Source organism: Monodelphis domestica, chromosome 7, assembly GCF_027887165.1.
Source record: "Monodelphis domestica isolate mMonDom1 chromosome 7, mMonDom1.pri, whole genome shotgun sequence".
NCBI lineage: Eukaryota > Metazoa > Chordata > Mammalia > Didelphimorphia > Didelphidae > Monodelphis > Monodelphis domestica.
In genome coordinates this window covers 223,473,388-223,500,705 of record NC_077233.1, presented here as the reverse complement: position 1 = coordinate 223,500,705, position 27,318 = coordinate 223,473,388, and positions in this window count along the sequence as shown.

The following is a 27,318-nucleotide window of genomic DNA, read 5'->3' as shown; positions in this document are numbered from 1 at the left end:
CTGAGTGATAATATATGTATTACCCAGAAAAAAGTAGCAGAGACCCAGAGGTCTTTTCTCTTTCCTCTTTTTTTTTCTTTCTTCTTCTTCTTCTTCTTCTTCACTTTCTTCTTTTTTCTTTCTTCTTCAATGCCTTATTTTTCTTTTCCTCCTCCTTCATTTTCCTTTTTTCCTTCTCCCACCTTCATCTCCTCAATTCCTTTATCCTTCCTTTTTTTCTTCCTTATTTCTCTTACCTGTCTTCCTCTTTCTTCTCCTTCTCCCTCTTTTTCATTTCTTTTTTTCCATATATGCTTTCCTAATAAAAGTAGCTCTTGCATTCTTTAAAAAATAAAATAAAATCCTTACCTTCTGTCTTAGAATTGATATTTTTGGTTCCAAGGCATAAGAGTGGTAAGGTCTAGGCAACTGGGGTTAAGTGATTTGCCCAGGGTCACACAATTAGGAAGACTCTGGGGGCAAATTGGAACTCAGGCCTGGCTCTTTATCCACTGAATCACCTTGTTGTGTACTAGTTCTATAACTCTAATAAAAGCAGAAAGAAAGTAGATGTATTGTAGTCAAAGAAAGAGTTGAGTAGACTGGGATACATGTCAGAGACAGGTACCAGGGAAATAATGTGGATTAGTGGGAAAAGCAATGATCAAATGTCAGTAAATGTATACAAAAGATATCTTTGTGACTCTGGGAAAGTCACTTTAAATATCTAGGCTAGTTTTCTTCTCTAAAACAATACTACCTTCTTTAAAAGTTATTTTGAGACTCAGGGAGGCTGATGAAATCAATCATATTGATTGCTATTAGGTAAGATAAATTGGAAGTATCATGTGGTTTTGTCAAAATCAACATCCTATTGTTTAATTTTAGACAATACTAACAGAAACCCTCAAAACCTGTGATCCAAATAGTTTATGGTTCTTAGGAACTTTTGGTAAATCAGTTCCTTTCCTTCTTCCCTGCCTCCCAACATCCATCTGAAATTTCTTGTCTAGAAGCCTTCATTCCCTATCCATCATTTATCTCAAAATTGCCTTCTATTTGTTTGCCTTCTATCTTCTTTATATTCTCCATTTCTCTTGACTATCTCCTTTACTTTGCATTTAACTCCTTATCTATCTTCCTTCTGTCATATATTGTCTTTATCTTTGTCAAATTCTGTCACTAAAACCTCCCAACTCATCCAGCCCTCACCCATTATGCTACTCAAATTCCTGATGCAGCCACCTTCATTTATAATCTGAGGTCTACAATCAGATACCAAAAAGGTAAATGGATAAGAATAGATAATTCTCAGAAGAATTACAAATTATTCACCACCATGTGAAAGAAATTTCTGTATCACTAATAATAAGAGAAATCATACATCATAACAAATCTGAGGTTTCACATTATACCCTTCAATGGCAAAGGTGAAAAAAAGATAGGAATAGGGGCAGGTAGGTAAGTGGCTCAGTGGCTTGAGAGCTAGGCCTAGAGGTGAGAAGTGCTGGGCTCCAATGTGGCCTCAGATATTTTATAGCTGGGTTATCCCTAGTGCTTAGCCTTTACCACTCTCAGTATTGATTCTAAGACAGAGATAAGGGTTTAAAAAATAGAAATAGTCAACGTTGGAGGTGTTATAGAATGATAGGCACGCTAATGAACTGATGGTGGAGCTGTGAATCAGTGCAATCATTTTAGAAAGTCATTCACAATTATGATGACTAGGAGATTCCACTATTGGGTTTTTGCCACAAGTTGATACAAGTAAAACCACTAGTAGGTTTATTTCCTAATTGGTTGAGGAAAAAGGAAAATAAACTATATGTTCTAAAATATTTATAGCAATTTTCTTTGTGGTGGCAAAGAACTGGAAACTAGAAGGATGCCCATCAATTGGGGAATGACTGAGCAAATTGTGGTATATGATTGTAATGAAATATTATCATGCCATGAGAAATGACAAACAAGATGATCACAGAAAAACATGGAAAGATTTATATGAAATGAAACAAAGTGAAGTGAGCAGAACCAGGAGAATACTGTTCATAGTGGCAACAATAACATATGACGATCAACTATGAATGACAACTATTATCACCAAGGCAAGGATCCAGGACAGCTCCAAGCAACTCATGACAAAAAAAAAAGGCTATTCACCTCCATAGAAGGAACAGATGGAATCTGAATGCAGATGGAAATATATCTATCATTCTTTACTTTATTTCCTCTATGAATTTTTATTTTATGTAAGCAATATGTTTCTTGTTTAACCACATGATTACCAGGAAAATATGTATTATTTAATAATATATGTATATCCTATATCACACTACTTGCCTTCTTGGGGAATATTTGGAAGGAGGGGGGGAAAGAATGAGATCAATTTTTTTGTACATAGCTATGTGAGAATTTGTTTCTCTTGGATAAACATTTTTATAATTTATTACATTTATTACAAATCCTATGTATTATACTATTGTTATGTTTTATATATTATATTCTGTATTAAAAATGTAACCAAAAAACCCTGCAGAGGACAAACAGAGCAATGTTAGTACCGCCATGATAAATTTAAAATATTTTAAAGTGGAAGAGGGGAACTGAATATAGTAGATTCTTTGTTTCATGGGCAATCCTCATTTTCTTTCTATACATATTTCTACCTATAGAAATATTCATTTTTGTTAATGATTTTCTAATTCACATTTTTAAGAAAAGACAAACAATTCTTGACATTTGAATAAACTGTGATAAAGAAAAAGAAGAAGAAACTCCCCACATGCACCAAATATATGGGGATATTCTTCTTCTTTTTCCTTATCACAGTTTATTCAAATGTCAAGAATTGTTTGTCTTTTCTTAAAAATATATAGCGGCACTTTTTTGGAGATAATATTTATATAAGGCTTAGCACAGTGCCCATCACATAGGATAGATTTTAAATATTTGTTCTCATTTCCAAAGAATTGAAGACAAAGTAGATGCCCATTTATGGGGGAATGGCTAAAGGAACTGGGACACATGAATTCAATGGGATGTTATTACCCTACAAGAAAAGATGAATATGACAAATACAGAGAAGCCTGGAAAGTGTAATCAAGGGTTAAACCTAGTGCCAGCCTCTGTCACAAAAGTTCTACATGAAATGATAAAGAATGAAGCAAATAGAGTAAAGGAAACAATATACACAATAATTACAATAGTGTAAATGAAAAGTACCTCAAAAAAACAAAAATAAATGTTTCAGAATTATAAAGAACAAGTATAATGCCAAAAAAAGATGAAAAAATATTCCCATCCCAAACCTTTGCAGAGATGGGAAGTTCATAACTATGACAAATTGCATGTATTTTCAGGATTTTTTTCAATGTATTGATTAATTTTCCTGATTTTCCCCTCTTTTTTGTCTTTAAAAATATCATTTGTTATATGGCATGGCTCTCTTGGAGGAATGCCTTAAAAATAAAATACTAATAAAAATTTAACCAAAAATAAAATAGTCAACATTTGCTCAATGATCGTGTTTCATCAAGGCCCCTGCAGAAAGAAAGTGCTCTGAATGAGTGATTTGCTCAACCAAACAAGAATTTAATATATACCGTGACTGTGATAAGTTCTGGAGTAATGAAGGCAAAAAGAAAATACTTCCTGTCTGCAAGGAACTCACAGTCTGGTAGGTAAGGGGCAATATTTATTATCAATATTGGATTCTCTTTTCTTATGATTTCAGCTTTGTACTTCACCCTAACATCTGAGAAAAGAAAAAGTATATTTTCTTAATTTTTATAACAATGTTTTCTCAGCTCTTCTATCTCTGCCTCCTCCTCCCTGTTGAGAGAGAGAGAGAGAGAGAGAGAGAGAGAGAGAGAGAGAGAGAGAGAGAGAGAGAGAGAGAGAATGAAGTAGATATTCCATAGAGTTCTCTTCTACACTCACTAATCCTCTCTGGGAAGGCTCCCTCTGAAAGGCAACATGGCAGAATGGAAATTGCACTTAACCTGGAATAAGAAAGACCCAAGTTCAATTCTTACCTCAGACATTTACAAGTTATGATATAGTGGCCAAATCATTTTACCTCTCCCAATCTTGAATAGCCTCATCACAGAAAAGGGAAACTAATAGCACCTATCACCCAAGGATGAAGTGAAGATCAGGAGAGCTGAAATGCATCAAGTATTCTGTAAACCTTAAAGTGTTAGAAAAATAATAATATTTACATAGAACTTTAAGGTTTGCTAAATGCAAATCATTAGCTCTTCACAACAACCCTGGGAGGGTGAAAGGGAATAAGCCTTTATTAAGCAAATACCTCCCTACCAACCAGACACTGTGCTAAGCATAATACAAATATTGTCTTCTCATTTGATTCTCTTCAACCCTATGAGGTAGATAGTATTAAACACCTCATTTTACAATTAAAGAAACTGGGTCAGGCAGAGGTTAGGTGACTTGCCAGGGTCACACAGCTAATGAGTATCTGTGAGTGATTTCAAAATCAGTTTTCCTGAATCCAGGGCCAGTGATCTATTCAGGGCATCCTTCACCTGCCTCTGAGAGGTTTGTTGCTTGCCCAGGGTCAAAGACTGAGTATGTGTCAGAAGTAAAACTAGAATTCAGGTCTTCTTGGCCTCAAGACTGGCTTTCTCTCCCCACCCACCCCCACTAAACAAATAAAAACAATCAGTCTCAGTGCTAAGTAGTCCTCTTCCACTCCTGAATAAACACTAACAGAGTGATGGGAAAGGGGGTAAGCGATGCTATGAATCACACATGTTTTAGTCCATAGACAAATTCTAATTTGACTATCAGTATTCTAAAAGTTAGATTTATGTCTAATAACCAATGAATGGATATGTTGCTGAAGGAGAGGAAACAGATCATTCTTGACATTGTTGCTATAAATGAAATGAGAAATCCAAAGAAAGTTGCAGCCAAAGGGAAGGATAGCCCACAGGTACATCTTGCAAAGGCAAAGAGATGGGAGAGAGTACACAAGGTACAGACAAGATATGCACACAGTAGATGGAGGGTAATCTCAGAGGAAAGGGACTAGCAGCTGGGGAAACCAGGAAAGATCTCCTTGAGAAGATGTGATATGTCTGGAAGAAAGCTAGACGAAGAGGCAAAAGTGAGGAATGTGAGTGTTCCAGGACTGAGCGGTCAGGCAGTGAAAAGGCATGGAGATAAGAGATGTCAGGTTGTGATGGAGGAAATGCAAATAAATCAGAATAATTACATCACTGAATATGTGGAGTGGCATATTCTAAGTCTAGGGAGGTAGGAAATGTCCAGGTTATGAGGAACTTTAAAAAAACAAAAAGATTTTCTATTCGTTCATGGAGGTAATAAAGGAGCCATTGGATTATATTGAAGTAGGATGTGAAATACAGGCATGGGCAAATGGACACATTAAGGAAATCACTTTAGCAGCTGAGTGGAGGATGTATTGTAATGGAGAGAGAGACTTGAGGCAAGGAGGCCAATTAGAAAGCTACTGGGGAATCAAAGTGAATGCCCAACCATTTGGGGAGTAATTAACCAGAGTGTGATACATAGATGTAGTGGAATATTATTGTGCTGTGAGAAGCAATGACTACATTGAATATAGGGAAACACAGAGAGATACGAATTGATACAGAATGAAGTAAGCAGAGATGAGAAAACAATGTGCACAATAACTACAACAGTGTAAATGGAAAGAACAACCACAAAAAACCCCTAAAGTGAATATTGTAATATTACAAAGAACGAATGAGATCCCAAAGAAGAGATATAGGAAAATATTATTGTACACATTGGTATTGGAATACTATTGTGATATAAGAAATGAAAAGCAATATGATTTTGGAAAAAGCTGTAAAGTTCTGCATGAACTGATGCAGAGTGAAATAAGCAGAATCTGGACGACATTGTACACAGCAATGGCAATATTGTACAATGATCAACCGTGGCTACTCTCAGCAATGAAATGATCTGGGACAATTCTAAAGGACTTATGGCAGGGAATACTATCCACCTACAGACAATGAACTGTTGGAGTTGGATGAATGCAGACCAAAATATATTATCTTTCACATTAATGTATTTATGGTTTTATTTGGTGGGTTTGGTTTTGTATGAACGTATTCTTATAACAATGACCAATATGGAAGTGTGTTTTGCTTGAATAAAAAAATTAATCCCAAAGAAAAGATATGAGAGGATACCTTCCCCAACTTCTTTGCAGAGTTTCAAGTTCACAGATCTCCTGAAATCTATCCACAGATGCCTTGTAAATTGAAGCTCTAGTTATGAATCCATCCTCTATAATATCCCCATTTCCTTCTACCTAGGATAAACAAGTTGGAAAATAGAAATGATGACAATTTGAGAGGGGAAAATGACCACTTTTTAAAATTTATGACAAAGAGGCAAATTAAATATAATCTGACTTGAATCCTCAATTTCAGAACAATAGATTTCACAGGGTTACAAGAAAGGCTAAGAAAAATACCAAGATTTTATACAAGAGACATTTAAATTCTAAAGAATGCTATTTTGAAAATATGAAGAGAAAGTCTTTTGACAAATAGGAAAGGTAGGGATTGTCAAAAGAAGAAAAAAGCATATACAGTAAACTTATCCAACTTGGATTTTGAAGACAGCATAGACCCATTAGAATAGAAGACTCAGCGGATTGAGGGTTGGACCTGGAATCAGGGAGACTTGAGTTCAAATTTGACCTTAGATACTTTCTACCTATGTGACCCTGGTCAAGACTTAAACCTATTTGCCTCAGTTTCCTCATCAGTAAAATGAACTGGAGAAGGAAATGGGAAACCATTACAATATCTCTGCCAAGAAAACTCCAAATGGACTTCCGGGTAAACATGGTGGCAGTCTAGATGCAGGACTCTTCCTCTCCTCAGCACCTCAGCACTGATATAGACTACCTCAAAAGACCAAAAAAAAAAAAAACAAATTCATATGAATGAAGGGACTCTACAGTAGGGTGCAGCATTGAAGGTACATGGGATTTGGGCATTTCCACATCATAAGGGAGTGAAAAAGCTTCCACCAAAATGCGAGCTGATCCACCCTACCACACCCCACCTATGGAGCCAGAGTCAGAGTCAGTGGGTGCTAGAATCAGTGAGGGAGGGAGGGGCACCTCTAAAGAGAGTGAGGGGCACCTCTAGGCCTTTGGCATCTGACTAAGACCACCAAAGACCTACTCCTGAGAGCAGCTAACCCTGAAACCTAGTAGGCTGAAGAGCACAGACCATGGGCACCGGCAGGGAGATAGCACAGAGAAGGGCAGCAAACAGCAGAAGTTGCAGAGACTTGAGAGATGATGTCAGGCAAAATCCTTGCTCCTTAGCTCTATTCACAGAGAGACTACATTCCTCACTCAGATTTCTGACTGGAAAGGGAAGGAAAAACCACCATGGTTATGGCAAATAATGCCCAGGAACAACTTCCCAACACCAAGAAAAACAAGAAGGGGTTGACCCTGGATAATTTTTACAGAGGAAAAATCCAGGAAATAGCAGAAGAGGAAATACAAATAAATGCATCAAAACCTTCCCCCCAAAATGGAAATTGGCCACAGACTCTTGAAGAATTTAAATTGGAGCTTACCAAAAAGATGGAAGCCTTCTGGCAAGAAAAGTGGGAAATAGTTCAAAAAGAAAATAACAGTTTAAAGGACAAGAATTCCCATTGGAGAAAGAGCTGGAAGCCACGAAAAACAGGATAGGCCAATCCAAAAAGGAAAATAAAAAGATTATAGCAGAATACCAGGCCTTAAATACCATAATTGGACAATTGGAAACCAATTATCTTGAAAAGCAGTAAGAATTAATAAAGCAAAGTCAAAAGACTGACAAAATAGAAGAAAACATAGAATATCTCACTTACAAGATGACAGATCAGGAAAACTGATCACAAAGAGACAATTTGAGAATCATTGGTATACCTGAAAACCCAGAAATAAACAGAAATCTTGATACCATACTACAAGAAATTATCCAAGAAAATTGCACTGATGTTCTTGAAAAGGGGGGGGGGTGGGAATTGAAAGAGTTCATAGAACACCCTCTACACTAAATCCTCAAAAGACAACTCCCAGGAATGTAAATGCCAAATTCAAGAGCTTCCAAGCTAAGAAGAAAATTTTACAAGAAGCCAAAAAGAGACAATTCAGATACCAAGGAGCACCAATAAGGATCACACAAGACCTGGCAACTTCCACATTAAAGGATGGCAAGGATTAGAATATGATATTCAGAAAGGCAAGAGAATTGGGTCTTCAACCAAGGATCACCTATCCATCAAAACTGACTATATACTTCTAGGGGAAAGTATGGGCCTTCAACAAAATAGAAGATTTCCAAGTATTTGTAAAGAAAAGAGCAGAACTAAGTGTAAAGTTTGGTATCTAAACACAAAAATCAAGAGAAACATGAAAAGGTAAATAAGAGAAGGGAAAGGGGAAAATGTTTTTTATTAAAACTTTCTTCTTTAAGGGCTTCAATAAGATCAAAATTTTTATATCAATATATGGGAAAAGTGTTATTTGTAACTCAAAAATTATATTCATTATTATAGTAACTAATCATTCACAGGAAGAGATTTGAATAATAAGTGGTATAAGGTGATATGAAAAAAAAAGAGAGGGAGAAATCAAAGATGGCACCAAGAGAAACCTGAAGAAATAAGATAAATACGATAATCTATACCACACAAAGAGGCACATGTGAAGGGGAGGGGAAGAATACTATTATAAGAAGGACAGGAAGAGAGTGCTAATAGGTAATACTTAAACCTTACTCTCAGTGAAATCAATTCTGAGAGGGAAGAGCATCTAGATCCATTGGGGTATTTAATTGTATCTTACCCTACAGAGAAAGTGAGAAGGGAAAACTAAGGGGGTGAGGGGGCAGGGAGTAGAAAAAGGGAGGGAAAGAGAGTAGGAAGGGAATTTAACAGAAACTAAAAAAAAAAAGAAGGGAACGAAAAGGGAGGGGACAGAAACGCAAGGATATTAAGGGTGGGGGTTAGGGGGACTGATTGAAAGCAAACCACTGGTTTAAAAGGATATAACAAAAGAAGAAAGGAAAGAACTAGGAGAGGATACTAAAATGCTGGGGAATAAACAAGTGGCAATCATAACTTTGAACGTGAATGGGATGAACTCACCCATAAAACGAAAGCAAAAAACAGAGTGGATTAGAAACCAAAATATGTTGTTCTACCATATGTTGTCTACAAGAAACATACATGAGGTGGGTAGACATGCACAAGATTATAATTAAAGGTTGGAGTAAAATCTATTGGGCCTCAACTGATGGAAAGAAGTCAGGAGTTGCAATCATGATATCTGAAAAAGTCAAAGTAAAAATAGATCTGATTAAAAGGGATAGGAAATGTAACTACATCCTGATAAAAGGCAGTATAAACAATGAGGAAATATCAGTAATCAACATGTATGCACCAAATGGCATAGCATCCAAATTTCTAAAGTAGAAACTAGTAGAATTGAAGGAGGAAATAGGTAGTAAAACTATACTAGCAGGAGACCTGAACTTACCATTATCAAACCTGGAGAAATCAAATAAAAAAACAAATAAGAAAGAGGTAAGAGAAATAAATGAAATCTTAGAAATATTAGAGTTAATAGATATATGGAGAAAAATAAATAGGGATAAAAAGGAATTCACCTTCTTTTCAGCAGCACATGGTACATTCACAAATATTGACCATGTACTAGGGCATAAAAACATGGCAAACAAATGCAGAAAAGCAGAAATAATAAATGCAACCTTTCAGATCATAATTCAATAAAAATAATAATCATGGAGAGCTGATTCAAAAATTAATTGGAAATTAAATAATATGATTATTCAAAATCGGTTAGTTAAAGAACAAATCATAGAAACAATTAATAATTTCATTGAAGAAAATATCAATGATAACTCACCCTTTCAAAATGTATGAGATACAGCCAAAGGAGTACTCAGGGGGAAATTTATATCCTTGAGTTCATATATTAACAAATTAGAGAGGGCAGAGGTCAACAAATTGGACATGCAAGTCAAAAAACATGAAAGTGAACAAACTAAAAACCCCCAGATGAAGACTAAATTAGAGATCCTAAAAATTAAGGGAGAAATTAATACAATCAAAAGTGAAAGAACTATTGAATTAATAAATGAGACTAGAAGCTGGTGTTTTGAAAAAACAAACAAACAAAATAGACTAAATACTGGTCAATCTAATGAAAAAAAGGAAAGAAAACCAAATGAACAGAAACATAGATGAAAAGGGAGAGCTCACCTCAAATGAGGAGGAAATTAAAGCAATCATTAAAAACTATTTTGCCCAATTATATGGCAACAAATATAGCAATCTAAGTGATATGGATGAATATTTACAAAAATATAAATTACCTAGATTAACAGAAGAAGAAATAGAATTCTTAAATAATCCCATATCAGAAAAAGAAATTGAACAAGCCATCAAAGAACTCCCTAAGAAAAAATCCCTAGGATTCACAAGTGAATTCTATCAAACATTCAAAGAACAACTAATCCCAATATGATACAAATTATTTTACATAATAAGCAAAGAAAGAGTTCTACCAAATTCCTTTTATGACACAAATATGGTACTGATTCCAAAGGCAGGCAAGTCAAAAACAGAAAGAAAACTACAGATCAATCTCTTTAATGAATATAGATGCAAAAATCTTCAATAGAATACTAGCAAAAAGACTCCAGGAAGTCATTACAAAAGATATTCACTATGAACAGGTAGGATTCATACCATGAATGCAAGGGTGCCTCAGTATTTGGAAAACCATCCACATAATTGACCATATCAACAAGCAAATGAACAAAAATCACATGATTATCTCAACAGATGCAGAAAAAGCCTTTGACAAAATACAACACTATTGAAAACACTAGAAAGTATAGGAATAGGAGGGCTTTTCCTAAAAATAATAAACAGTATATATATATATATATATATATATATATACATATATATAAAACCATCTGCAAATATCATCTGCAATGGGGATAAACTTGATTACATAACTAATAAGATCAGTAGTGATCTTGGGGTAAGTGACCTTAGCAAGACAGTCTATGATAAGCCCAAAGATTCCCAGCTTTTGGGACCAAAATCCACTATTTGATAAAATTGCTGGGAAAATTGGAAGGCAGTATGGGAGAGATTGGGGTTGGATCAACATCTCATACTCTACACCAAGATAAGCTCAGAATGGGTGAATGACCTGAATATAAAAAAGGAAACTATAGATAAATTAGGTGAACACAGAATAGTATACATGTCAGATCTTTGGGAAGGGAAGGATTTTAAGACTAAACAAGAGTTAGAAAAAATCACAAAATGTTAAATAAATAATTTTGATTATATCAAATTAAAAAGTTTATGTACAAACAAAACCAATGCAATCAAAATTAGAAGAGAAGCAACAAACTAGGAAATAATCTTCATAACAAAAACCTCTGACAAAGGTTTATTTTAATATAAAGAGCTAAATCAATTGTACAAAAAATCAAGCCATTCTCCAATTGATAAATGGGCAAGGGACATGAATAGGCAGTTTTTAGACAAAGAAATCAAAACTATTAATAAGCACATGAAAAAATGTTCTAAATCTCTTATAATCAGAGATGCAAATCAAAACAACTCTGAGGTATCACCTCACACCTAGCAGATTGGCCAACATGACAGCAAAGGAAAGTAATGAATGCTAGAGAGGATGTGGCAAAGTTAGTACCTCAATGCATTGCTGGTGGAGTTGTGAATTGATCCAACAGTTCTGGAGGGCAATTTGGAACTATGCCCAAAGGGCACTAAAAGACTGTCTTTTGCCCTTTGATCCAGCCATAGCACTGTTGGATTTGTACCCCAAAGAGATAATAAGGAAAAAGACATGTACAAGAATATTCATAGCTGCCCTCTTTGTGGTGGCAAAAAAAATTGGAAAATGAGGGGATGCCCTCTAATTGGGGAATGACTGAACAAATTGTGGTATATGTTGGTGATGAATGCTATTGTGCTCAAAGGAATAATGAACTGGAGAAATTCCATGGGGACTGGAATGACCTCCAGGAAGTTATGCAGAGTGAAAGGAGCAGAACCAGGAGAACATTGTACACAGAGACTGATACACTGTGGTACAATCGAATGTAATGGACTTCTCCATTAGTGGCAATGCAGTGATCCAGAACAACTCTGAGGGATCTCCAAGAAAGAACACTATCCACATTCAGAGGAAAAACTGTGGGAAAAGAAACACAGAAGAAAAACAACTGATTGATTACATGGGTCAAGGGGGATGTGGTTGGGGATATAGAATCTAAATGAATATCCTATTGCAAACATCAACAACATGGAAATAGGTCCTGATCAAGGACACATGTAAAACCCAGTGGAATTGCATGTCAGCTATGGGAAGGGTGGGGTGAGGGGAGGGAGGGAAAGAATATGATTCTTGTAACCAAGGAATAATGTTCTAAATTGATGAAATAAACTTTTAAAAAATATATAAAAAATAAAGATGCAAGGAATTAAAAAAAGAGAAAAAGAAAGAAAACTCAAAATGGCTCAGAGATATGACCAAAGAGCAATTACAATAGTATTCAGAGTGCTAAGTCTCAAAAGGTCATGAAGCTGGCAAAGAAAGCTAAGGACAAAAATGAGATGTGTGTGTGCCACACATTGTATGTATACATAGTTGTAAATAATTGTTCACATATTATCTCACCTATTAGACTGTCAGGTTCTTGAGAGTTGGGACAACTGTCTGTTGCCTTTCTTTCAATCTGTATTGCTTAGCACAGTGCCTGGCATATGTGCATGTTAGCTCCATTGGTGGAAAGAGGATAACCTAAGGAAGGATATGACTATTGCCTCCATTGGGGGGCCTGCTGACACAAACTTTAAAGCACTATATAAATGCTATTATTATTAGTTCAATTAAGTGCCTTTGAAAATGGTCGACAGTACAGTGCCTGTTAATAGACATTAATGCTTCATTGTCAGCTTGGAAGGAAACTTCTGGTAGGGGACCTCAGGAATCTGCATGAGCTCTTTTGTCTTTAACCTGCCTGTCAATGACTTCATTAAGTATAGCAATAACATGCTTATCAAATTTGTAGATGATGCCAGAACAAGAAAGATAGAGAATTGGATGACAGAGTTAAGTTCCAAATAGATCAGTTATTGTTCTCTAAATTTCACATTTCCTTGGTGCTACTGCATTTTTGCTTTGCTCATAGAACACAGCTCCTTCTTTGATGTAAGAATGCCATACTGGACAGACCTGTGCCATTGTTACCCTTGTCTCATAACTGATACCAAAGTTCTTCATGAAGACCTCTACCGTATCCTTGTATTGCCTCTCCTGACCTCCCTGTGACCACTTGTTTCATGTGAGCTCTCCATACAATAAGCTTTTAGGCAAACTTGCTGTGACCAGACCATCAGAGTTGCCCAAAAATACATTAACAAACTTGAATATTGGCCTAAATCTAACAAAATGGAATCTAATAGGAATAAATATAAATAGTACTTGTGTTCCAAAATTCAAGTCCATAGCAACTTCTGGGATAGGGTCCCAAGACATTTGGGATGAAATATTACAGTCCAACATTAGGCTACATCCCAGTTCTATTGAAGACGATCTAAGGTTTTAGAGAATTGCAAATAAGTCAAATATAGGATTGGGTGGTGGGATAGGGAGTGGTTCTGGACTGTGATTTCATCAATGTAGGGGATTTCTGTATTGGAAATTGGAACATCTAGTGAGCTTCAATTTGATTCTTGGTAAAATCTATTTAAAAAGCTGATGGATTAAGAAGTAGGAACTCACAAAAGTCATCACAAAAGTCAGCTTGAGGTCATCAAGAATAGGAAAACTAATCTCCACACTGGAAATTCCCTCCATATTGACAACTCATCTGTAATTTGTAGGACATCTACTCGTAGCAACTACTTCCTTAAATAAGAAAATATATGTAAAGTGTTTTATCGGAAGTATTGAGAGGTAAATAATTTGCCCCTGGTTCCAGAACTCATGCGCTTCATCATCCTGCCTTGAATCTAGGTATTCCTGATTCTAAGCCTATTTATTGGTAATTGTTAGCTTGATTAATAAATTAATTTTCTTACCTGGAAGCTAGTCTCCTGGAATTTATAATTGTCATAAACTCAAGAATCAAGATTACAATAAATCTTAGAATCATTCGACTTATCATCTAAGGTAAATTTTAGGACTTTTCCATCCAATAAAAAGAGTTAAGGAAGGCTGACAGTTATCATGCCTAGAAATGCTAGCCATAGCCCCAAGACAAAAAAAAGAGTAAGAACAAGTAAAGAAGAAATAAAAATACCTGTTTTCTGATCATATATATTTTTAGAAAACCTGAAAAGAGAAAAAATCAATAAAAGAGTTTCAACCAAATTCATGATGGAATTATATCAAATATCCAAAGAACAAATGATCTCAATACAATTCCACTCATAAATCAATTGGTATAATTCAGAAAAATAAGATATAAGTTCAACCTACAAAAATCATCAATTTTCTAATAAAATATCACCAATAAAAATAGTAAAATTTTCAACAAAATAATAACAAAATGGATTAAACATGTCTTAACAATGTTGAAAATCTTAGAATGACCTTATTTAAGGTTTTGAACAATGATACATGTAAAACCCAGTGGAATTGCTCATTGGCTCTGGAAGTGGGGGGTGAGGAGGGGAGGAACATGAATCATGTAACCATGGAAAAATATTCTAAATTAATTAATTAGAATTCTTGAAATATTAACCTATTTGTCTAATAATAACAAATAGTTACATATGTAACCATTTCTAGGAAAATGTAAAATGAACTAAACAGTTGGAGTGTTCAGTGCTCAAGGAAATAACTGAAATTTTTCATCATTTCCCTATTCTAGTTCAGGCAGGCCCTCATTACTTTTGACCTGGGATCTTGCTGTAGTCCATTCTTTCTTCTTATGCTAATCTTTTCCTTCTCTAGTCTCACCCAAAAAAATTGTCAAAGAAGAATTGGCCATCTAGCCTCTTCATCAATACCACCGATGATAGGGGATTCACTACCTCAGAGATAGACACTATCTGTTCCATTATGGGAAAACTCTAAGCAAAGGATTGTTAACACTTTTTGTGTCTCCTAGACTCCTTCGACAGTCTGCCAAAGCCTAGGAACCCCTTTCAGTGTAGGGTTTTGAAGTGCATAGAATAAAGTACATAAGATTATAAAGAAAACTAGTTATATTGAAATACAATTACCAAACTATTTTTAGAAAGAAAAACAAGTTCATGAACCCTGCTCTGTTAGTGTTAAAAGAAAAATCCTGGCTATTGACTCTCCCTGGTCAATTAAAGACAAACTCAGGAAATAAGACAAAAAGGAGTTTATTGACACCCCAAGGCATCAAACAGTTGGAGTAGGGTCAGTCACCAATCCAAGCTCAAATCTGCTTTTATAGACAATTCTCTTGAAGAGAACTGGAAAAAGACTGAAAGAGAATGAAAAAACTCTCTTCTCTTTCACTCTTGTCAGGACATTGATCTCCACCAATGAGAAGAGAATCCCATACAAATGGACTTTGAGACTCGGGTTACATTCATTTGACTTGGAATTATTAAATTAACAAGTAAGAAAATGGGAAAATCTTATTCATAACATAGAAGACAAAAATTATATCATAAGAGAATCAGTTGGAGAAACTTATGATATTTATCCTAGAGAGGAAGGGGGACTTGATCAATGCCTTGAAGTATATGAAAGATGGTCCCATAGAAAAGGGATTGGGTTTGCTCTGCTTGGTCCCAGAAAGTAGAACTGGGAACTAAGGGCAGAAACTACAAAGACTATTTTAGGCTTGATATAAAGATTTTTTAAGGAAAACTTTCTAATAGTCAAAGCTCTCCACAAGTGTTAAAGGTTATGATGCATTCCTTCTCACTGGAGATCTTTAAGTAAGAACCAGCTGACCACCTTTGGGGCATGCTATGCAGAAGCAATTATTGGTCCAATATGAGCAGGACTAGATGGTCTCTGAGGTTGTTTCCAACTTTGGCACCTTTTGATTCTCTGAAGAAGAATCCACAGAAATTCTTTTCACCTCTTTAAATCTAAAAACATAGATCTATCCATTGGTGCCATTTTTTTCCTTTCATTTTCTCCCTTTTGTTAAAAAAAAACACACAAAACTTTGAAAAATCTCAGCAATAAAGAAGAAAATTGATTGCTTTATAAAGTAGGCTTTTATAGAAATAAAAATAATTTATGACTTGTTAACAAATCAAACAAATATTTATTAAGTTCCTGTAATATGCTTGGTGCTAATTAAATATTATCAATCCAAGATGCTTAACATCAAGAAGACCAAGTGGGGAACATAATTGCTGCTCTCGAGAATCTGAAAGGCTATCACAATGGAGTCCAAGAACTTGAAGGGCTATCAGATGTTATGTTCCAAGAATCTGAAGTGCTATCCCAATGTGCTTGGTCCCAGGGGTCAAAACCAGGAGCAATGGGTAGAAGCCAAAAGGAGGTATAATCCAGCTTGATCTCAGGAAAAACATTTCACAATTGGGACTATTCAAAAGGAGAATGGGCTGCCTCAGGAGGGAATGAATTCCCACACACTGGAGATCTTCAAGCACAGACTGAATGACTAACTATGGGCACTGCAGCACTGAAATTAAGTGTCCTGTGTTATCCTTCTATTCAAATAAAAACAAAACAAAAACAGTTTGGTCAATATTCTTCTAATAGAAGCCTATGAATTCAGGGATAGATGGAAGAAAGGATGGAAAGAAGGAAAGGAAGAAAGGATAGATGAGCAAATTAGAATGTGACTGGTTTCCTTTGTAATCTTATGTATTTTATTTTTTGCTTTTATACATCTGTGGAAGGAAACATAGGTTTCACCAGATCATCAGAGGGGTCCATGACACCAAAACTGTTAGGAACTTCTGCTCTAATTCTTCATTTCTTCCTTCATGAATGAGTCAACCATTCGACAAGCATTTATTAAACACTGTGGGCTGGGCAAAGAAAAGAAAGGCCAAAAAACAAACCCTGCTCTCAGAGCTCACTGTCCAATGAATGGAAGACAAGGCTTATAGATAGTGTTGCTAAATTGACAATAATCACAGAGAGAAGACACTAGCATTCAAGAAGATTGGAAAAGATTTTCTGAAGAAGGTGGAGTTTTAGTTGGGATGGGAAGGAAGGCAGGAAAAAGAGATGAGGAGGAAGAAACTTTCATGCAGCAGGACCACTGGTGAAAAATGCCAGAGCTGAGAGATAGAGTATCTTGTGCAAGGAACAGAAAGGAGGCCAATACCCTAGAGTGCATCAGAAAGTGTAAGATGTGAGAAGAGTGGAAAGAGGGAAGACAAGGGCAGGTTTTGACCCTAGAAAGCTAGTTGAGATATCCAGGGCTCTTCACCTTTTGGTTTTGCCACTAATGGAGATGAAATCTTGAGAAAACTACTTTTTCTCTATCTCCGCTTCAGCTTCCTCATCTGTAAGTGAAGAGGTCAGATTCAACAGTCATGAAAGTTCCTTTCTAGCTCTCACATTCTATTTCAGTGCTTAGCTTGAGAGTGATGATCTCAAAGGCTGCAAAGCATTACTTAAGGGTATTTGGAAGCTCTCATGCAAGCTGTGTCGTTCCACTGGTTTGCACTGAGTTCGACGCTCCATTTTCATGGCAAACAGATGAGGAAGTAGTTTCTGTATTATTCCTATCTAAAGTAAATTAGGTGTGATATCATTTCCCATTTTCTATCTGACTTGGTGCTCCCCCTCCTTACACACACAATTATGGAAAATGAGCCCTGCAGAGAGGCAAATGGCTTTAAGGGAATCCAAAACATGAAGCTGTGATGCTTATTAGGTCATTAAAAAGCAAATGACTATTTTCTTGAATGCAGCCCTTGTTTCAGCTGCCCTTGACAATATCCTTAGTAACGACAAAACTTTTCTATTGACTCAAGATAAGTTCCATAAGGCCATTAAAACAGCTCATTGTTCTGCAGGGGTACCCACTGATGCCGACTCTTTATTTGAGCAGGATAGGAAATGCGCCCCAGGCCAAGGAAATCATGAAAGCAAAGCCGTAGGTGCTATGAGTTCTGCAAATACTACCCAATATACAACAGTTTAACTCCTTATCGGAATAGCACTCATCTGGGGCCCCTATGAACAATTATATTTTATCAGTTTTACTTGGCAACGTTTATGTATAAAGACAGGTCATGTGTTTTCACAGCTCAATTCCAGAAATAGGCCCCCTGATTTGGGGGTGACATCACTTCTCCCCCAGCAGAAATTGTTTAACTCTTCAAACGTCCATTTGTCATTGCCTCTCCGGCTCCCATCAGAGCCCAGATCTAGTCTCAGGGATTCAGATGAAGTTCTGGGCCTAACCAAAGCGAGAGAGCAAATTCCAGTAATGAGTGAAGAGTTGGCCAAAATACGGGGACTACACTGTATTTGTGTGAGAGGTGCACACCTGATTAGGGGATTAATGAAAACAGAATCGAATCTAGGTCTAATAAAGCAGTGAGGGGAAACCAAACCCAGGTGGTGTGAGAGAATTGTGATATAATGTTGGGAAGAAAAGAAGATTTATTCAAATAGTAATTTTTCAGTATTATACCAGGAAATTAACCATTAGGCTTTCTGCAAAACACAGAGCTCCCAAAGAGTAGACAGATTATTGAACCTTGAATTAGAATTCAGCCTCAAACACCTACTAGCTCTCTGATGCTGGGGAAATCATTTAATAATAAAAAAAGTATCTTTAAGATTCTCTAATCTAGCCCTGTTGATTTACTGATCATGAAATTAAGGCCCAGAGAGGTTACCCAATTTCTTCCAGGTCACACAAGTTTTTAGAGTCTAGAGTAGGAATTGAACTCGTCTTCCTGATTCCAAATCTAGGATTCATGCTGTTCAGTGATTTCAGTTGCATCTGACTCTTCTTGACCCCATTTGGGATTTTCCTGGCAAAAGTCCTGGAATGGTTTGCCATTTCCTCTCTAGTTTATCTTATAGCTGAGGAAACTGAGGCAAGCAGTTAAGTGACTTTCCCCAGATCACACAGCTAGGAAATATCTGAAGCTGGATTTGAACTGAGGTCTTCTTGATTCCAGACCTGATGCTCTATCCCTTGTACTATCTAGCTGCCTGCATTCATGATGCCATCCTTATTCCTTGGTCTCAGTTTTCTGAATGTTCTTATTTGAAAAATAGGGATAATTATACCTGCAGAGCATTATTGTGAGGATCAGATGAGATAATGTATGTAAAGCCCTTTGAGAAAGCCTTACAGTAACATGAAAATTCTGATTATAATTTTTCTGTAGGGGGCTGAAGGCAAGTAGGCCTGATACTAAAGTACTTTAAGAAAGTTCTCCTGGGTTTTTTTTCCTAAAAAAAGGAAATTTGTAAAGAAACCAAAAACCAGGCAGAAAGCTTAGTTGCTAAATCTAGTTTAAATACAATAGATTAGCTCAGTTATCAACATGCTAAAAAAGAAAGGCTACTTGCCATTTGGGCCACTGATGATCAAACATCCTGTTACACGTTTTTCTAAGAAAGGCTGATAAAACAGGATTTTCCCCAAAAACTAAATTCAAATTATTTAGCATCCTGAAAACATTGATTTTGAACATACCTGCTCTCTCTGTAGCAGCCAAATTTTTAACTGAAAGGACAAGAAATCGGTGTCCAAGTTCAATATGTCTCTCCAACCCCCTACTTCACTCATTAGGGTTTCAATAGTGCATACTGTCTTCTTAACATTTCAATGTATCATCAAATTGTGGTTTTCATCAAAAATTTTAAAAATCCTTTGGGTTGGCCCTGGAATCCGGGAAGGGAAAATATCTATATTATTCTATGTTATCATAGAAGAAGGCAAGGTAAAAGAGTAGAATGAGCCCTGGCTTAGGGCTTTGAAGCCTTGGTTCTGTTACTAGTATGACCTCAGGCAACTTACTTTCCTCCCCTTGGTCTGAATGCCCTCTCTGTAAAATGCCAAGGTAGAAAGCCTAGGAAAATAAATAAGAAATGTTCCTTATAAAATTAAATCCTGTATGACAGAGAGAAGAAAACTGGTGGATCAAATGTTGGAAGAAATGTTAGTAATATGAACAAATATTGCAATAAATGTATGTATTAATATATGGATATTATATATATACACATATATAGTATATACATATGAATGTATATATACATATATATATATTCTGGCATGTTCCTTTTTTTATGAAGAAGAAATACCCAGGGCATCATTGGACATTCTACAGTTTTTAATTCCATCATCTCATAGTAATGAGAGATTCCTGGGTTCCTAGTGGCCCCCAAGGGAAAATTTGAAGTTCTAGTTTTACATTTTCCTCTAAGAAATCAAAAACAGAGATATCTAGGCAATTTTATTCATTCCTATAAGCCTAAACACGTAGCACATCTCCATCAGATTTGAAATAGCTATGATAGTCAGATAAGAGCTTTAATTAATTTTTTAAAGCCAGGTATGTGCCTCTGTTTGCAAGATAGCATGAAGAAACTTATGGACAGGACAGCGAACACTTTACCACAAACATAAAAAATGTTATTATATGAAGTCAGCAACCATTTAGTCAATGTATAAACTCTCATCACTATTTAGGAGTTTATAGTTTAATGTGGTAGTCAATGTGCAAATAATTATGTGTAAACAAGATATACACAGGATAAATCAGAGATAATAACAGAGGGGAGGCATTAAGGGAATTGGGAAAATCTTCTTGTATAAGCTGAAATGTTAGCTGAGACTTGAAAGAAGCAAGGGAAGCCAGGAGGCAGAAGGGAGGAGAAAGAGAATTCCAGGGATAATGGGGTAGGAGATGGAGGTTCAGGCAATGAAAATTAATAGAGGCAGGAGATGGAGTGACTTCAGGTAGGGAGGGCTGTAGGTAAGAAAGGGGCACACAGAGAGAAAATCCTTATCCTTAAATTCAAAGAGACACAGCAATGTACTAATAATGATGACAAAAAGAAGAAAACAATGTCAATGAAATATGTAAAAATACACAGACAAGAACAAAAAGAATCAGACACAGATGGTGTTGATTAAGGTTTAAAACAAGCACACACACTCATAAAAGCAAGTTATATTGCTTTTTGATTTGCTTTGAGATTTCATGCTCAAAACTTTCTCTGTCATTTCTATATGGAAAATATAATATCTATTGTGAAAAATATCAATATGATAAATTAAATATTAATCCATTAGACTGTAAGCTACTTGAGAACAGGGGCTGTCTTTTGCTTTTTTTTTCTTGTATCCTAGAGGTTTAGCACAGTGCCTGGAACATACTAGGTGCTTAATACATCTCATTGAATTAAACTTAATGGAAATGCTTATTTTCATTAATGATTGTCGTTTGTCATTTTAAAAATAATTTAAAAAATAAGAAATCAGTAAAGGGAAAGCTAGATGGCTCAGTGGACTGGGAGCCTGGCCTGGAGACAGAAGGTCCTCAGTTCATCTTTAGTCTCAAATACTTCCTAGCTATGCGACCTTGGACAAGTCACTTTAACCCCTCATTGACTAGCCCATACCACTCTTCTTTTTTTTAATTTTTTCATTTAAATTTTTAAATTTTTTTTCATGATTACATGATTCATATTTACTCCCTCCCCTTATCCCTCACCACTACAGAGCTGACAAGCAATATATATAAAATCACTCAAAACAATTTCCATATTATTCATTTTTGTAAAAGAGTAATCCTTTAAAACCAAAAACCCCTAAATCACATACTCATATAAACAAGTGATGAATCATATGCTTTCTTCTGCATTTCTACTCCCACAGTTCTTCCTCAGGATGTGGATAGTGTTCTTTCTCATAAGTCCCTCAGAATTGTCCTGGATCATTGCATTGTTTTTAGCCACACAACTCGTCTGCCTTGAAACCAATACAAAATATTGATTCTAAGATGGAAACTAAGGGTTGAGAGAGAGAGAGAGAAAGAGAGAGAGAGAGAGAGAGAGAGAGAGAGAGAGAGAGAGAGAGAGAGAGAAATCACTACCTCCCTGACACTTCAGATTGCATGAAGACTTCCCAGAGTACAACTTTTTCCAAGTTCTATTAGTAAAATAGAAATAGCACTAAGAAATAGTATGATCCAATGGTGGGGCGGGGGGGGGAGGGGTGAGAAGCTTTGCACTTGCATCAAAATACTTAGATTTGAGTTTCTGTCATTTTTTACTTCTGTGATATTTGGAAAATGAATTCACCTCTCTGTCCCCTCATCTAGAAGATGGAGATAATGATGTCTCTACTAACTCTTTTATAGTTATGACAAAGATGCTTTGTAAATCATAAATCACTTTAGAAAGAACTTGAATGATTATAGTTGCTTATGCAGTAGTATTAACTCAGGGACATTTACAAACCACATTCCTTCTCTTGATTCCTGAGACATTGACCAAATATAGAATTAGAGGAGGAAGGAACCTGATGGACCTTGTAGCCTTTTAGATGTAGAAAAGGGACCTCAGGAGGCATATAGTCCAAGGACATATAATATAGGTGAAAATAATAGCAAAATTATTATTATTATTTAGCACATTAAGCTTGCAAAACACTTCACAAATATGATCTCCTTTGATCCTCACAACAACCCTAAACAGTAGTACTATTATTATCCCCATTTTTCAGATGACGATAAGTTACTTGCCCAGGATCACACAGCTACTAAGTATCTGAGGCAAGATTGAAATTTGGGTCTTCCTGAGGACAGGACCAGTACTCTATACACTGCACCACTTAGCTGTCAAAGGATCATAAGTTACTAATTTTTAAGTGACTTTAAGTGACAATCTCACAGAGGTGGTACAAATGAGAGATGGGATTTGAATCCAAGTCATCTGACTCCAAATATCTTGAGTTTTTTCTGTTGTACCCTCCTGCTTCACACCATCTGTTCTCATTCTGTGGATATTGCAAGGGGTCCATAGACTCTATATGCACACCAAACATTCTCATTTTTATCTTTATTTAGAGGCAACAAAATATGCAGTGTAATTCACAATAAATAAGCAAACATGCCTCCTGAAGACTGAATAAATAATATGTCTCACACATATATACATTCCTCTTTTTCAAATAGATGCTGTGATTTTTAATATATGAATTCCTTTTTAAAAATACTGAATTCACAGTAGCTTTTTGTTAACCATTTTTACCATCAACAGATACTAAAAATATGACAACTGTCATATGGGAGAATAAAAAAAATTAATGTTGAAAAGAATTCTCATATCAAAGAAGATTGAGGACTACTAATCTAGTCTAATCTTTCATTTGGCAATTAAGGAAACTGAGGCCCAGTGATAGATACTGTTGTGCTACTATTAACCAACTAGCTCGTGGTAGATCTAGGATTTAAACTTGGGTCTCTTGCCTCCTAGTCGTTGATCTTTCTAAGCTGTATCTTTTCACCGGGACATTATTCCTTTCTGACACTAGTAATGTAAATAATTAAGACATCAAAGATGCTAAGGTCATCCATGTTATCCCAGGCCACTGACAATCATCTTTACTTGTGTCTTGCCACTGGAGTTGGATGACTCTGGAAGAGAGAATAAGGATGATGATTTTTTGCAACTCTCATTTAAATCCAATTCAAGTTCAAGTCAAAACATCACTCTTATGTCATTGGTCCTCTTCAGAAATGAAGAATGAACAACAACAATAAAAATATAAATAAGTAACTATTAATCCAAATATCCCCAGCCTCCCCTCCCCTCCACTTACCTCCTTTCCTATACCTATTTCCCTTCCTTCAATTCTGTAGTTATCCTTCTTCAATAAATCCTTAATTATGCCTTATTGGGAAAATATTCACTTGAGCCTTTTGAGCCATAATCATCTGTTTCCCTGTACTTAATATACAGTGACATATATCTAGAACCAGAATGGTTCTAGACCTATAGTCTAACTCTTGTATTTTTATAATAACAACAATAAAAATAGGTAATATTTATATGACACTTCAGGCTTTGCAAATATCCTATTTGATTCTCACAGCTCCCCTGGGAGGTAGGTCATATGGGAATGGTAATTGTCCCCATGTTATATCTGAGGAAACTAAGACAGACAGAGGCTAAATGACTGATTAACCCAGGGTCACATAGTCTGAGATTGTATTTGAACTTATCCTGATTTGAGGTCTAGTGTTCTCTTTGCTATGTCACCATGCTGCTTCAGTGTTATAAATGAGGAAAATCAAGAACTAGTCAGGAGAAGTGAATTTCCCAAGGTTACATAGCTAAGTATCATGAGACATTAGTATTTGAACCTAGGTCCTCTGACTCTAGAAAAAGTACTTATTCCAAAGTACCAGGATATCAATAAATAGAGGTAAAATGATAGCTAGGTGGCACAGTGGATAGAATGCCAGCCTTGGAGTCAAGAAAATTCATCTTCCTGAGTTCAAATATGGCCAAATCTGTTTGACATACTTACTAGCTGTATGATCATAAGCAGCTAGGTCGCACAGTGGATAGAATGCCTAGACTCAGAAAGATGAGTTCAAATCTGGCCTCAGACACTTATTACTGTGTGACTCTGGGCAAGTTACTTCATCCTGTTTGCCTCAGTTTCTTCATCTGTAAAATGAGTTGGAGAAGGAAATGGCATACAACTCTCCAGTAACCTTGCCAAGAAAACCCCTTCTGCAGTCACAGAGAACTGGAATCAACTGAAACAAGTGAACAACAGTGACAGGGTATGGAGTACTAGACCTGGAGTCAGGATAACCTGATGCTAGTCTGGTTCATTAGCCATGCCTGGCCCCTATATACTTCTAGCTGTGTGAACCTGGACAAATCACTCAACCATTTCCTGCCTCAGTTTCTTCAACTGTAAAGTGAGAGAATAATAATAGAATGTGTCTTCCAGGATTATTGACAAGATCAAATGAGATCACAATACCTAGTACATAATGAGCACTATATAAAAGCAAGCTATTGCTATCATCATTATTAATATTAAAACTATTATATAAAATAGTGAATAGAGTCCTGGGCAGGTTCAAATAGCACTTTTTATATTTATTACCTAAATACCTTGGAACAAATCACTTAACCCCTATTGACTCATGAATAAATATAAATATGCAGTATATAGAATATAAAAATAAATAAATTTCTAGGATTTATCTACTTAACTTATTAAATAATCATCATCTGAATTAGTAGATAAGAGTTCTTCATTTTGAAGCAATCAGTATATACATATACATTATATATTATATATACACATATGTATACATGTGAATATATCTTGATAGGTAGATAGAAAGATAGACAGAGAGAGAAAGAGAAAGAGAGAGAGAGAGAGAGAGAAAGAGAGAGAGAGAGAGAGAGAGAGAGAGAGAAAGAGAGAGAGAGAGATTGATTCCTTAGCTCTACTATTTGTACATCTGAAATCAAAACCAAAAATAGGATCAATTGTCAAGTTGGGAGATAGGCACAGAATTTCTGCCTTCCTTATTGTTTTTTTCTTTCACATCTAAATTCTCTTGATGGTTCTTTCTTCCATTCATTCCATTAAGGTGACCCTGTCTACTAGCTGCCCTTAGCAATCCATTCGGTCCTATTTTCCCACTACATGTCATGTTCTCGTTCTTTTTTGCCTCTTTTGGATTCATTTAAATATATCTGTCCTGTGTCCTAGTCAAGCAGGAGACATTTAGTGAGAATCTACTACATGTTAGTCAGGATGCCACGTGCTTGGGCTACAAATACAAAAAAATATAGTCAAGGATTTTGCATTCCAAGATAGGAGACAACAAGGGCATACTTAAGTATATACAGAATAAACAAAAAGAGAACAAATACAAGGAAGTTAGGGAGAGAGAGCGCGCGAACAGTTTGGAGGATCAAGAAAGACTTCATTCATATGGACCATAGTTCTTGAAATGTGTCTTGAAGGAAGACAAGGATTTCTATGAGATGGACATGAGTAAAGAGGGACAGCCAGTGCCAAGATACAGAGACTGGAGGTAGAGGATTATATATGACAGAAAAAAAAATTTCTAGATTGTAGGATGTAGGAATGAGAGTAGACCTTAGGAAACTGGATTAAATTAAACTATTCTAATGGGATAACAGTACTAACAAATTGACTTTTAAGCCCACAAGAGGACAAAAACTCTCTCCTAGGTTACCAGTGATTTTAGTTATTAAAATATTTAGTCATTTAGTCATTCTTTATATCTTGCAACTTCTGTTACTGATTATCAACCCATGTCCCGCCCCTAGGCAGCTAGTCAACACAGCAGACATATTGTTGAGCCTGCACTCAGGAAGACCTAAGTTCAAATCCAGTCTTAGATACTTAGCAGCTATATGACCTTGGGTAAGTCACTTAACACTGTTTGCCCCAGTTCCCTCATCTAGAAAATGAGCTGGAGAGGGAATGGCAAACTGCTCTAGTATCTTTGTAAACACACACACACACACACAACTCCAAGTGGTATCACAAAAAAAAAAAAAATCAGATAGGACTGAAATGATTGAACAGTAAACAATTCTTCTCTTTCTACATGGTTATGCTCTTCTTCATGAAACTAGTCTCTCCTTGGTCCACTTATACCTATATACAACTCCTCAGTCTCCTTTGCTGTTTTATCAACCATGTCCTACCTCCTAACCAGTGATAACTCAAGACTTATCCTAAAACCTATCTCTTCTTCCTGTCCCCTCTTCTTTCTCTCTCTCCTTCCCTTTCCCTCCCTCCCTCTCCCCCCCCCCACTCTCCTCAATCAAATATCCTCTCTAGGAAGATGATTCCCAGATAATACATCAAGCCCTGATCTCTTTTCTAAAGTCTAGTCCTACATCAGCAGTTGGCCAGACTATTTAGGCTTGTGTGAGAAAGGTCTCTATACCCAAAATTAATTCCATCTCCTCTATCTGCCTCTAGTGGTTAAATACTACCATTAGAATTTAATATGAAAGGCAACCAGGTCACATAGTGGATAGAATACCTTAAGGTTCTTTAAAAACAAAAAAATAATCTTCTGTTTTAGAATAAATATTAAGTATTCATTCCAATGCAGAAGAAGGCAAAGGCTAGGCAAGGTCACACAGCTAGGAAGTGCTTGAGGTCAGATTTGATCTCAGGACCTTCTGTCTTCAGACTTGATTTTCTATCCACTGAACCACCAAACTTCCACCTTTCTACCTCCACAGAGTTCTTGATT